This window comes from Scyliorhinus canicula, chromosome 11 (assembly GCF_902713615.1).
Source record: "Scyliorhinus canicula chromosome 11, sScyCan1.1, whole genome shotgun sequence".
Taxonomy (NCBI): Eukaryota; Metazoa; Chordata; class Chondrichthyes; order Carcharhiniformes; family Scyliorhinidae; genus Scyliorhinus; species Scyliorhinus canicula.
This window is the reverse complement of record NC_052156.1, coordinates 89,716,333-89,730,584: the sequence shown is the minus strand read 5'-3', so window position 1 is coordinate 89,730,584 and position 14,252 is coordinate 89,716,333. Positions and strand designations below refer to the sequence as shown.

At 47.4% G+C, this 14,252-nt stretch overlaps 1 protein-coding gene across 3 annotated transcripts in view; it reads left to right on the top strand.

The window, feature by feature from the left end:
- LOC119973183 (testis-expressed protein 264 homolog) overlaps nt 1–14,252 on the top strand; it is a 463,785-nt gene that overhangs the window by 99,093 nt on the left and 350,440 nt on the right. Inside the window, exon 1 of one of the 3 annotated variants that reach the window (XM_038810830.1) lies at nt 4,832–4,877. The exons of the other annotated variants lie outside the window; for them this stretch is intronic. The gene's annotated coding sequence lies outside the window, so the exon portion shown is untranslated. Of the gene's footprint in view, nt 1–4,831; nt 4,878–14,252 lie in introns of those variants that run through there. 3 annotated transcript variants of the gene reach the window in all.

The following is a 14,252-nucleotide window of genomic DNA, read 5'->3' as shown; positions in this document are numbered from 1 at the left end:
CGCCACCATGTTGCCCCGGCATGAGCAGACGATGACCATGAAATCCAACATTGACTCTAATGCGCAAGTGCAGTCTTCGGATGCGTGTGGAACAGAGTGTTCAAGACCGAGACCTCAACTCTCGCACCACATTCATGGTCTACAGAACAGCCGTGGTCCCCGCCCTCCTGTATGCATCAGAAACATGGACAATGTACAGAAGACATCTCAAATCCCTGGAGCGATATCAGCAACATTGCCTTCGCAAAACCCTGCAAATCCACTGGCAGGATAGGCGAGCCAACATGCGTGTCCTCTCCCAGGCCAATATCTCCACTATCGATGTACTGGTCATGCTCGACCATTGCGATTGCCGGCCACATTGTCTGCTTGCCCCACACAAAACTCCAGAAACAAGTCTGAGTCTAGTCTGAGCTCTGCAATGGGAAGCAATCACTAGGAGGGCAGAGGAAACACTACAAGAACACTCTGAAAACCTCTGAAAAAATAAATGCAACATCCCCATTGGCATGTGGGAATCGCTAGCCTTAGAGCGCACATACTGGAGAAAAAACATCTGCAAAGGTGCCAACCACCTTGAGCGGCATAGGGTGCATCACGTTGAGGCCAAACATAAAACAGGAAGGAGAGCGCAGAACCCCGAGCGTCCCACCCACTCACCTCATCAAGCACCAGCTGCCAAACCTGTGGCAAAGGCTGCGGATCCAGGATTGGAGTATTCAGTCACTGCAGAACCCACCTCCCCAGATTGGAAGCAAGTCATCCTCGACCCTGAGTGACTGCCCAAGACAGAAGAGAGGAATTCTATGTTCTAATAGGCCAATCGATATGTTGAGCCTATCCAACATGGATGACCATTGACCTCAACGCCACCAACATGCACTATCCCCATATCCCTTAATTCCCTTGGTATCCAAATCTATCAATCTTGGTATTGAATATACATAACAACTGAGCATCCACCGCTTTCTGGGACATAACTCTTTTTGAATGAAGACTTTTCTTCTCATCACAGTCCTAAATAGTTGACCCCCCCCTTATTCTAAGACTGTGAATTCTAGATTGTTCACTCAATGGGTAACATTCTCTCAGTATCAAACATGTCAGGCCCATAAGAATTTTGGAGATCATCTCTCACTCTTCAAAACTCCCGGACACCATGTGAAATGAATTGGGTCATCTCGCTCTACTAGGGGCTGGTTTAGCTCACTGAGCTAAATCGCTGGCTTTTAAAGCAGACCAAGCAGGCCAGCAGCACGGTTCGATTCCCGTACCAGCCTCCCCGGACAGGCGCCGGAATGTGGCGACTAGGGGCTTTTTACAGTAACTTCATTAAAGCCTACTCGTGACAATAAACCATTTTCATTCATTTCATTCATTTCATTATGTTGTGTGCATGTGCACAGCATTAAACTGCTCTTAATTTAACACACATTGTCAGTTGCCCTCACTGAAATTATAAGAGTAACTGAAGAGTAACTGTGATTCTGCTTTCTGATATTGAGAGTGTAATGAACTCCAATTGGCTTGATTGGTTGGCCAATTGGAGTATGAGCTCCCTCAATGATAGCTCATTGAGGGGGCCCATATAATCACCTGTGTAGGCTTTGTGAGCAGTCTTAAGTTGACTGGACTGCTAGCAGCACTGTTTGTAGCTTCTCCTGTAATATCGTTATTGTAAATAAATATTGGTGTGGTGACGGAACTCCTGCCTCCCGTGGATTACAACAGTGGCGACGAGGATGGGATTTGAACCCACGCATGCATAGCACAATTGAAAAGCTCAGGGCCTCGTTTGCAACACATGGACTTCCGGAGATATTGGTGTCGGACAACGGAACGGCATTCACAAGTGGGGAATTTGGAAAATTCCTGAAGGAAAACGGAGTCTGTCACATCAAAACAGCCCCTTACCATCCAGCGACCAACGGCCTGGCAGAGAGAGCGGTCCAGACACTTAAAGCGGGACTCGAGAAGCAGCCGGCAGCGTCAATAGACACAAATCTCTCCCGCTGGCTGTTTGATTACAGGACCACACCGCATTCCACAACGGGCATACCGCCAGCTGAACTCTTAATGGGAAGGTGGCTGCGAACGAGGCCGAGTCTCCTTTTCCCAAATTTAATGGGGAAAGTGGAGAAACAACAGGAGGCCCAACGCAGGGGGCATGATAATAGTCGGCAGCAGAGATATTTCCAGGTGGGGGCACCGGTTTGGGTCAAGAATTATGGGAATGGACAAACGTGGGTCAAAGGCACGGTAGAGGCCCAAACAGGGCTCATATCCTATGAGGTTTCAATAGGAGGTAAGGTGCTGAAGAAACACCTAGACCAAGAAACACCTAGAACCACACCTGGAGGCAGGCGAAGCAGGACCGCCTCAAGCTGGGATAGCCCAGACGGAAAGGATACCCACACCCCAGCCCCGAGCAATTTCTCCAGACCCCGTCATCCAGTCATCAGAGTCGGAGATGGACACACTCGACGAGGCCGCCGCGACACCTCTCCCCGAGGAGGAGGAAGAACAACTTCCAAGGTGGTCGTCAAGGAAAAGATGGGCACCTATAAGATACACCCCGCCCACTTCGGAGAACGACCCGGCGGACGACACAGAGGTGACAGACCCAGACATGAGGAGCAGGAAGAAGCTCAGAGGAATGCCAGCTGGCAGGAATTCCTCGGACCTTGGGGGGGGGGGGGGTGTAATGAACTCCAATTGGCTTTATTGGTTGTCCAATTTGAGTATGAGCTCCCTCAGTGATAGCTCATTGAGGGGGCCCATATAATCACCTGTGTAGGCTTTGTGAGCCAGTCTTAAGTTGACTGGACTGCTAGCAGCACTGTTTGTAGCTGCTCCTGTAATATTGTTATTGTAAATAAATATTGGTGTGGTGACGGAACTCCTGCCTCCCGCGGATTACAGCAGAGAGCCAGGCTCATTACTCTATATCTGACCCATTTTCTATGTGATAGGAAAGGCTCAATACAGTCTCTGTATCTAAGTAGGAATATATAATGTCCATTTTATGCGCAAGCTCCCACCAACCAGCTTGCATATTAAACAGCATCTCCAGGTGGTGATTTCAGAGGGTAATGTTTTAGAACAAACTATTCAATGACACTATTGGAAGACTATGAAGTTAATACTTTTGAAAGTGCCAGTTGCTGGCTATCTGTTTTTTTCCACTTTGTTCACTCATTCCAGTTGAGACATGTTAATTTTGCTGAATGCACTTTTTCCCCCTCATTGGGACGACAAAGCATTCATAGTTCACGTATACCACTCTGCCCAGTTACTTTATCTACATTCCTTCCTGAGGAGAATTGACACTTTTTTTTTCAGATTGCTGCATTAATCGCTCTTTTAGTTGTCTCCGTGAGCTCTGTGCTACAAACTTATATCCAATCGTAACTACATTGCGACTGCTTTTAATGGTCTAATTTCCTGGTAGTGGCATTAAGAGTTAATTTTATTTTATGTATTGGCTGTAAAGCATTGGTTTATTCTGCACTAACCATACTGTGCCTGAAATAATGTTGTTGAACTGTTCATTGGCCCTTACTATAAGCACAAATTCATATGCCTGTGGGAACGTGAAGTTCGAAAGGGGAGGCATGTGGGTGGTTGTTGGTGGTGTGGGTGAAGAATGAAAAGGCCTCAAATCATTGCCAAGGAAGTCATACTAATTAACAGGGACCCTGGAAAGCTGGTGGGCAGAGACCCATTAATGCTTGGTCTCTTTCCTGTAAAGGAACTCCAAGTATTTTGTGATGCTGGGCAGGGAAATTGAACATGCATGCGTGCCTCCTTTGACTTTGATGCCCTGACTGACGCTGTAACTATTGGGATATGTTATCCATTGGAATTCCTCTGACACCCTGAATATCCAGAACATCTGCAGGAAGCAGGTGCAGAAGGCAGACACTAATCCCATCAGATTCTTAAAGGTTGGTCACTCTGGAAGGTAAGCAACAAAAGAGCACAATTATTTTCACTGCCATTTATCTTTCGCTGTGAGAAATACCTAGCTAAGATATTTGTAGTTGTCTTCAGACAAATAATTGACCAGCAGAGTATTAACTGGATTAAATCGCTAACTGTTGGAAGTACAGAACAAAGGAGGTAATTATCATAATTTGTAAATATTAAAATAAGAAACTTTTTTTAAATGCAGATGTTTACCAACCGCTGAAGTGAACTAAGTTTCACAAATTTCAGAACTTTGTGGCCCGAAGCCTGTTTTGTGCAAAACTCTGTAAGCTGAACCCCCACATCCCTAAAATGACATCCTTATTTTCATATACCTCCATCGCCTCATCTTCCCCTATTTGGGTGAGATTTCCTGGCCACATTCTCTGCTTTTTTAAAATAAATTTAAAATACCCGATACATTTTTTTTTCTAATTAATGGACAATTTAGCATGACCAATCCACCTATCCTTTCACATCTTTTTGGGTTTTAGGGGTGAGACCAAGGCAGACACGGGGAGAATGTGCAAACTCCACACGGACAGTGACCCGGGGCTGGGAACGAACCCGGATCCTCAGCACTGTGAGGCAGCAGTGCTAACCACTGCACCACCGTGCCACCCTATTCTCTGATTTGTTAATGCTGGATTACGGCTTGCCTCCTGACCCCCTTTTTTGTTTCGCGATCAGACGCTGATCTATTCGTTGCTGTGTTTCTAGTCTCTGGAAATCTCTTCCATAACTATTTTACTTTGCCAATGTCAAAAGACTCCTTTAAGAATCTATTTAGTTGGGCACGCAGTTGGTTCCACCCACCCTGCAATCCTTTTATTTCCTGGTCAGGGTGCATATCTCCACCCTGTAAAATACTCTGCAGCCATCCTTTAATCGAGGAGCATTGTATAAAAGTAGGTTCCTGTCTCTTCACTCTGCTTTGTCAGCTTTTTTCTTCCTTGTATCTCTCTGAAGTACTTTGGGCCACTTTTTCTGCATTGACAGTTCTGTATAAATGCAAGGCGTTGTTGAATTGTGAGAAATGTTTGCGGTGTGAATCAAGGAAATGAGCGAGTTTGTATTTTTCTTGCTGTGGTTCCATAAGCAGATGCTGAACTAGTTAACCGCTGGTCGACAAAGTATACGTGATATCCAGGTTTACTCTGAGGAGCAGTTTCAGGAATATGAGAAATTGTTCGAACCAACTATAAAACTAGACATCAAAACGACTGCAGTTCAACAGCCGATCAGTGCCTGTGCAAGCTCAAATCCCCATATTCTCCAATCCCTTGCAGTTGACTTTTCCACTGTTAGAGACCCAGAGGGTGCTGGTTTCCAGCGGCTGAAATACAAATGCAAAACTGCCAGGACTTGCCAAGAGCAACCAGGAAAACCAGCAGCACCAATCTGTTGTCTCGCACAGTGTGAAATGTAAAAGCAACTTGTGATTCCCTACCCTACCAGGCATATTCCTTCAGTCCAAAATGCTTTGGGTGTTTTCCTATCCATTCCAGTTTCAGGAGTCTTTTCTTTTTGAGTTGTTTTTCTCCCTGTCATTCTGTACTCGATCTCTTACCTTTCCCTGGCTTTAACTATTGCTGCACAGGCAGAGCGAGGCTGGTGTTCAAGTTTTGGCAGGAGGTAGGTGGAGGAGGAGTGGTTCTTTTGGCTGGCAGCCTGAAAGCAGGTAATATTAGACAAGACTCTGTGGATATGGAACCCAGTGCAACAACATTCCTTGTTGGACCTTCATCTATCTGTACTATATGTCAGGCTATATGGATGGCAGATGAGCTTTCAAGAGGATCATTAATAGGCAGGGATAAATTGTTAGATGCAAATTATATCTTTATATTGAGTCATCAGCTGTGGTTTCTTTGCCCAGAGATGGCAATGAGCAGAACTAAGAGAAACCTCTGATTTTGTCAGAATTCTTGTGAGTAAAAGGAAGGTAGTTCACTGAAGAATTTATTCTTTTTCTTCGAGCATTTCTCTTTACGAGAGATAAAAATATTGAAAATGAGGGAGGAAAAATGGCTTTTTGGCTGATGATCAAACATCATCCAATTGGGTAATGAGTCGTCTTGGTTTCCAATTGGTGTCGGAAGGCAGTGTATCACAAGGATTGGATTTGGTACCAGCCAGGCCTGAACTTGGGGACAACTCATAGGGTGGAACCTCCAGCAATACATTTAATTAGAGTTGGCGTGTCAGCCCTGTGGGTAGAATGTGGTTCCTGAATGTTTTTAGTCTGGTTCTGTTGCAGCAACACACTTAATGAAACAATGTGAAGAAATATGTATATCAAATTGATCCTGAATGGTACAGATATATTTCAATGTACCTGCCCCATTAGAAATCCTGATGTAAATAGTTTTGCTTTTCCTCAAAAATTCATATGCCTTCTCCTCAGTTGTTTACATGATTATTATCGATATTTTCTTTCCCTCCCTATTTTTTTGCACTGCATTTATACTTCATGTTGAATCAGTTGTTGCTGTAGTGCAAGTCAAGGGGAGGGGTGTGGTTTGGCTCAGTTGGCTGGCAGAGTGAAACCAGCAGCGCGGGTTTAATTTGCGTGCTGGCTGAGGTTCGATCTTTCCCCTCACCTGAGGTGTGGTAGCCCGCAGGTTAAATCACCACCAATCAACTCTCTCTCAAAGAGGAGAGCAACCTATGGTCATCTGGGACTATGGCAACTTTATTTACAAGTCATGAGTGTTTTTTCACAGCCAATAATCATTTAGTAGCTTTAACGTAGGGACCAGTACAAAGTCAAGAAAGCAGCGCCTGAGCAGATGTTCGTTTTCTCTCGCTGGCTAATTTCAGTCCCAATATCCAAGGTTGGGTTATTAAAGTGCTCCTTCACCGACCCCTCTCACCAGCTCTGTTGTCGTTAGGCCTTTAAATGGTACAAAGAATAACCTCATCCTAAATAACTTCTGTTCTGAAACTTATTTGTGCTTTGTCTGTACAAAAGATCCAGATTTTTCGCACTTAACATTTTCCACCAAATTATTTCAATTCATTTGAGCTGTTCCAGTTTCAAAGTGGTCGCATGACCATGACAACTCCCTATGATGCCTTTGTTCACAGCAGCAGCAAAGCTCCACCACCCAGAGCTCAGGTGAAATTTCCAACTTGTGCTCCAGACTCCAGTTAAAAAGGAGGCTGTATATGGGGGAAACGTTTTGACGGATGCAAAAGCAAACTATTGCAGAAGTTGGAATTCTGAATCAAAATGATTTGGATGGATTAAGCGGGTCTGCAAGAATGTAATGGAATGAGATGTGGAGAAATGTGAAGTTATCTATTTGTATAAGAAATAGAAAAGCATGCTTTATTTTAATATCATAAATGATTAAGAAATGTTACCATTCAGAAGGAACTGGGTGACCTTGTTCACAAATCACAAAGATAGCATGCAAGTACAAACAAGGAATTAGAAAAGCAAATCATGGGTGGGATTCTCTGATCCTGAGGCTAAGTGTTGACGCCGTTCGAAACGCCGTCGCATTTCCCGACGGCGTCAACACGGCCCCAGGATCAGCAATTCTGGCCCCTACAGGGGGTCAGCAGGGCGCTGGGGCGATTCACATCACTCCAGCTGTTGATCTGGCCGTGGTATGGGCGCCGGGGGATGGGCGCATGTGCAGAGGGTCTGGCGCACACCCAGACATGCGCAGTCCCACTGGCGTGATTTCCGCGCATGCGCGGTGTCTCCCTTGTCCGCGCCGGCCCCGTCCCAACATGGCGCAGGAGTACAGGGGCCGCGCGGAATACAGGAGGCTGGTAGACACCGAGGCTGGCGATTGTGGCCAGGCCACATTGGAGGCACCCCCCGCCGGGGTCGGACCCCCCCCCCCCCCCCCCCCCCTCCCCCCTCCACACACACACACACAGGCCGCCACCCGACTTTCAACGGCGAGGTCCTGCTGGCTCAGAGCAGGTTAGAACGGCGCAGGCGGGACTCGGTTTGTTTTTTACGGCCGATCGGCCCATGCGGGTCGGGGAATCGCGGGGGGCAAGGTAGAGCGGCCCGCGACGGCGCCGCACCGGCCCCAATGGCGGCGATTCTCCACTCTATGGAGAATCGCGTCTGGGCGGTGTGGTGCGATTCGCGCGGCCCGCCAGCAATTCTCCGACCCGGCGCGGGGTCTGAGAATCCCGTTCCATAGGTTTAGCCTTTCATGACAAAAGGATGCGAGTATTAGCATAAAGAAGTCTTGCTAAAATTATATAGAACCTTGGTGAGCCCTACCTGGAGTACTGTGTACACTTTGGGTTTTTGTACCCAGCATTTTGTACCTAAGGAAGGATATCCTTGCCTTGAAATTAGTGCAACAAAGGCTGACTGGACGGATTACTGGATTGAGGGGATTGTCCCATGTGCAGAGATTGAGTAGATGTTCCAGTGAAGCACAATGCAAACTGGAGGAACAGCACCTCATCGTCCGATTAGAAGCGTTACAGCCTTCCGGACTTAACATTTGAGTTCAGCAACTTCATCCTATAAACTCTCCCCTTTACCCCGCCCCCCGCCATTTTTATTTCTATCGATTTATTCTAATTTCTGCCATTGATCCATCATTCCCTCACCAATGTCTCCCCTCCTCCCACCAGCCCCCCCACCTCACTAGAGCCTCCTGTTCCAAGTTGTTCCTCGACACACTGCTTACTGCCTGTTCTGCCATTAACACATTCTCGGGCAGGAGTCTCCGAGCCTCCGCGCTGAAATCGTGCCCGGCGCAGGGGCGGAGAATGGGCGTCAAACCTGAGGTCGGGTCCGACGCCGCTCCTGCGATTTTCCGGGAGCATGCGCGGACCCCCAACAGGAAGTGCAGGGCTCCGATTGGCAGCTGGAGCTACGAGGAGCACTACGGGGCCCTGTTATTCCCCTGCAAATGCAGAATCACCCTGGACTTTCTCCAGGTAAGTCCAGAGTGATTCGCGCGTGTTTTTTCACGGGCGTGGGGACATAGCCCCATTATTGGAGAATCCCGCACCTGATCTCTATGTTCATAATAATAATCTTTCTTGTCACAAGTAGACCTGCATTAACACTACAATGAAGTTACTGTGAAAAGCCCCCTCGGGTGCAGAGGGAGTATTCAGAATGTTTAAATTACCTAACAGCACGTCTTTCGGGACTCGTGTAGAGGAAAACGGGGCACCCGGAGGAAACCCCCGCAGTCACGGAGAACATGCAGACTCCGCACAGACAGTGACCCAAGCCGGGAATCGAACCTGAGAATCTGGAGGTGTGAAGCAACAGTGCTAACCAATGTGCGACCGTTCTCCACTATCAACACATTGCTTGTCATTATCGCCACCATTTACATTCCCTTTGACGTTTTGTCCACAGCATCTTCATTTGTCCCACTAATTGCTGATCTGCCCCACGGGGCTCCCCCACAACAGTATAAATCTCATCATATTTCCCGTTCTCTCCAGCTTTAACAAAGAGTCATCCAGACTCGAAACGGTAGCTCCATTCTGTCTCCATAGACGTTGAAAGAATTGCTGAGATTGTCCAGTGTTTTCTGTTTTTTGTTTCAGATTCAAGCATCCACAGTATTTGCTTTTACCTTGAACAGATGAGGTTTATATTCCCTCCAATTTAGAAGAATGAGAAATTATCTAATTGAAACAAGTAACATTTTGAAAGGTCTGTTGAGGAGATGCCTTCCCCGTCTGGAGAATCTAGATGACGGAGTCCATCTTCAGAATACTGGGCGGCCATTTAATACGGAGGTGAAAGAAAAAAATTCTCTTTGTGAACTTTGGAATTCTCTACCAAGAGGAACTGTGGATCCTTGGGCACTGACTTAAAAATAAATAACAGTCCAGGAGCCAGAAGCTGAGTGGGTGCGTGCGGAGGAGGCCTCCTGCATGGGAACCTCCCTCCGGGCCCTCGCCACGGCAGCACTCCCATCCCCACCCAAAAAACACTCCAGCAGCCCAGTGGTGACAGCCAACCTCCAATCCTGGAACCAACTGCGGCAGCAACTTGGCCTGACCAAAATGTCGAACAGGGCTCCCATCTGCAACAACCATAGGTTCAAACCAGCACTGACCGACGCCACCTTCAAAAGGTGGAGGCAGGACGGGGGGACACTGACAGTCAGGGACCTATACACGGACGACAGGATCGCAACACTGGACGAACTGACAGAGAAATTTCAGCTAGCTGGGGGGAACGAGCTACGGTACCTGCAGCTCAAAAACTTCCTACGAAAGGAGACAAGGACGTACCCACAACCGCCACGACAGACACTACTGGAAGACCTACTGGACGCAAGTATCCTAGAGAAAGGGAACTGTAGTGACATGTATGACCGACTGGTAGATAGGGACGACACCGTACTGGACGCAACAAGGAGGAAATGGGAGGACGACCTGGGGATGGAGATCGGGTGGGGACTCTGGAGCGAAGCACTGCATAGGGTCAACTCCACCTCCACGTGCGCAAGGCTCAGCCTGACGCAACTAAAAGTGGTACATAGAGCCCACTTAACAAGAACCCGTATGAGTAGGTTCTTCCCGGAGGTGGAAGACAGATGTGAACGGTGCCAAAGAGGCCCGGCCAATCACGCCCACATGTTCTGGTCTTGCCCCAGACTCGTGGAGTACTGGACAGCCTTCTTCGAGGTTATGTCCAAAGTGGTGGGAGTGAGGGTGGAGCCATGCCCGATAGTGGCGGTCTTCGGGGTTTCAGAACAGCCAGATCTATTCCTGGGGAGGAGGGCGGACGCCCTTGCCTTTGCCTCCCTGATCGCCCGCCGTAGAATCCTGTTTGGCTGGCGGTCAGCAGCACCGCCCAGAGCTGCGGACTGGCTGTCCGACCTCTCGGAATCTCTCCAAATGGAGAAAATCAAATTTGCCATCCGAGGGTCGGACGACGGCTTCCACAGAACGTGGGAGCCATTCATGCAACTGTTCCGGGACCTATTTGTGGCCAATGTACAAGAGGAAGAATAGTCGGGGGAAGGTAGCGGGAGGGGGGGGGGGGGGCTGCGGGTTCGTTGCGGGGGTTCGATGGCTAGCTAAGGCCCAAAACCAAACTAAATAAACATGTTGAGGGGGGGGGGGGGGCGCAGTTGCTGCTGCAAAGATGCTTACCTGTGAATATGTATGTTAATTTTTGCGTGTTTGTTTTTTTTTCTTTTTTTCTCTCTCCTTACAATTTGTAATTTGTTCAATATAAAATATGAAAACTGAATAAAAACATTTATAAAAAAAAAATAAATAAATAACAGAATGCTTTGGTTTATAACCAGAACAATAGATTATTTTCTTTGCAAAACTCTGCTCATTTTGAAATTGGACACGCTGGTCTTTTGTCTAGAAAAAATTGAGGCTGTGCTGCCAATGAATGCAAACCTCAGAGGAGCTTCAAAATGATGACAATATGCCCCCCACTAGATTCAGTGGCCTTTTTTTGCTACTTCCTTACCAGTTAGCATTGCCCATATAAAAGTGTAGCTACGTATTGATAATCTGTCTTGTAGGAGTAAATGGATTAAATTTGAAATCAGTTTGTACATTTTAATTGGAAATGGTGTATTTCTTTTATTCATATTGTTCTACTGGCATTTTTCTTGATGCATCAATCCATTGTTTCAACCTGAAGTGCAGGTTTTTTCCCAAGTTTCCTATTTCCACCTTGATTTCAGCTGCTATTCCTGTACGTTGAGTAGTTTTTTGCAAACATTTTTCCAGGCAACCCACGCCGGCCAACCTTCGGGACCCACGTCAACCGACATTCGAGACACATGCCATGATTGCTTACCCTTTAGGCGAAAGGGGAGCCTGCATGATCTCACTTAAATCCGGTTCAAAGGAGCAGAGGGCAATGCGTATATCAAGTGTTGACTTAAGCCAGTTCCTTTGTGCCGTCTTCACCTTTGTGAAAATGGAAAATTCAACCTCGCACATGTAATAATAATAAATAATAATCGCTTATTGTCACAAGTAGGCTTCAATTAAGATACTGTGAAAAGCCCCTAGTCGCCACATTCCGGTACCTATTTGGGGAGGTCGGTACAGGAATTGAACCCGCGCTGCTGGCATTGTTCTGCATTACAAGCCAGCTGTTTAGCCCACTGTGCTAGGTCGTTGTGAAGTGAAACAGCAACAAGATGCTTGTTTTACTCAGCACCAGGATACTCCTGGGAGATGCTACACCAGAATGTTGACAGCCTTGTGGGCATTTGGCATGATTTTAATGTGGCGTTAGAGGTAGGCTGTAGCAGCATAGTCTTTAATTTTGAATGAGCTTTTAAGTTGACTCTGGAGTTTCAACCTCAAAAGGAACTTTTCACACACCACTTCTCTTTCAAATTCTGAAACTTCTCTAATTTGCCAGTACTTCCCTGCATGTAACACACATGGGCTTTACCTCCCTTACTTGCAATGTCACAATTGACAAAACCATTCCTCATGAAATCATCTTTACACTTCTTTGTTCTGGGTTAAACTGCAAAATCGAAGCAATTCTGCTCCTTGTTTTGGCGTCAAAAGCACGTCCCTGGACGGCGCTTCATGTCAATCCTAGGTGTAGGGCATTTAACCTACACTCTGCTGTCGCTTCCGGCCGATAGGCACCAGGCAGCCTTATGTATCTCCATTTGAATGGGGCAGCAGCCTCAATTCTCCATGTAAAAGCTGATAGCAGCTGTCCGGCGCTTCTCCCATGATTAGGACCACTGTGGTGGCAGCGGGACTGATGGCTCCATGACCCACATGCGGTTTGTGACCCTGAGTTTGAAAAACCATGTGTTAGAGAACAGTTTTTCATGTCTCTGTTTGCTGTGAGACAGCGAGTCTCACTGTAATATGCAGCTCACCTGATCTATCGAAGCCCTGGGACCTAACCCCTTTTACTCGGAGACCTCTGGCGAGTGCCATTCAGTGCTGGCCTATACAAACAGAACGGCACATGGTGGGGTGGGGGTGGGGGGCTCCCTGGAGATTGGAGGCCCCCAGGTCGTTGTCCTCTGAGCAGGGTGGCACCTTGGCACTGCTGGTGCCACCCGGCAAACCCAGCACTGCTAAAGGTGCCCAGGTGGCATTGCCAGCTGGCACGGGCGGTACTAGATTAGCAGTGCCAGGGCACTAGGTGGTCATTTTTCCTGCGCAGAGGATGCGGCCTGGGGTTCCCTGTGCAAAGGCCCCGGGAACCCCTTTATTGGTGAGTTCGGGGGTCGAGAGATAGGGGTACCATTTTTAAATGGCTTCCCGATCTCTACCTGCACTGAGGGGTTCCGGCAAGCTGAGCTCCTCCGTGCAGGAAAGGGAATTAAGTGCAGCCTTGGTGGGGCATTCCCCGCTGAGGCCCTTTGTTGCAACAAAGCCCCGATAGATAGCGTGGCTTTCCTTGGTGCTTTGAGCGCCAGGAAATATCTGGCTGCGCACGGTTGTTTCAGGACTCTGTTGCAATTTGATTAGATTATGCCTGTTATCTTCTGAAGGCTGATCTACATTAATATTATATTAAACTTCTATGCCACATGATTTTTTTCAAGATTGGCACCACAAGTGCCAATCATTTAGTTGATTGTCTACTTGCTTGTTTGCAAGGGGCAGAAAATTCTTCACCTTCACCAGGAAAGAGGAAACAGTTCAATTGAGTCGAAAGGTTTTTCTGACTGGCAGCATTTCCAAGTGTTAGCCCGCACAAGACCCAAGGGTATGAACCGATTAATATTCACCCCTCAGCGGGATAATTAACTCGGGGGCCTTAAAAGCCGGCCGTGGTAGGAGCTGAATTGCATCGAATCATAGAATCCCTACAGTGCAGAAGGAGGCCATTTGGACCATCGAGTTTACACCGATCCTCTGAAAGAGCACCCAACCCTGGCCAAATCCCCCATACCATCCCTGTCACCTCATCTAACCTTTGGACACTAAAAGACAATTTTATCATGGCCATTACACCTAACCTACACATCTTTGGACTGTGGGAGGAAACCGGAGCACCCGGATCATCTCGGAACACACTCCCAGCTATGGTAGTGGAGTCGGACACTTTAGGAACTTTCAAGCGGTTATTGGATAGGCATATGGAGTGCACTAGAATTATTCCTTTGTCTATCCAGAACCTGTCTAACTGATGTTACGACACAGACACGGGGAGAATGTACAAATTCCACACAGTCACTTGAGGTCGGAATCGAACCCGGGTCCCTGGTGCTGTGAGGCAGCAGTGCTAACTACTGTGCCACCCTGCTCCAGAGTGGTCCCGACAGGGTCTGTACTTGTAAATACTTTATTTTGATAACTCTCTG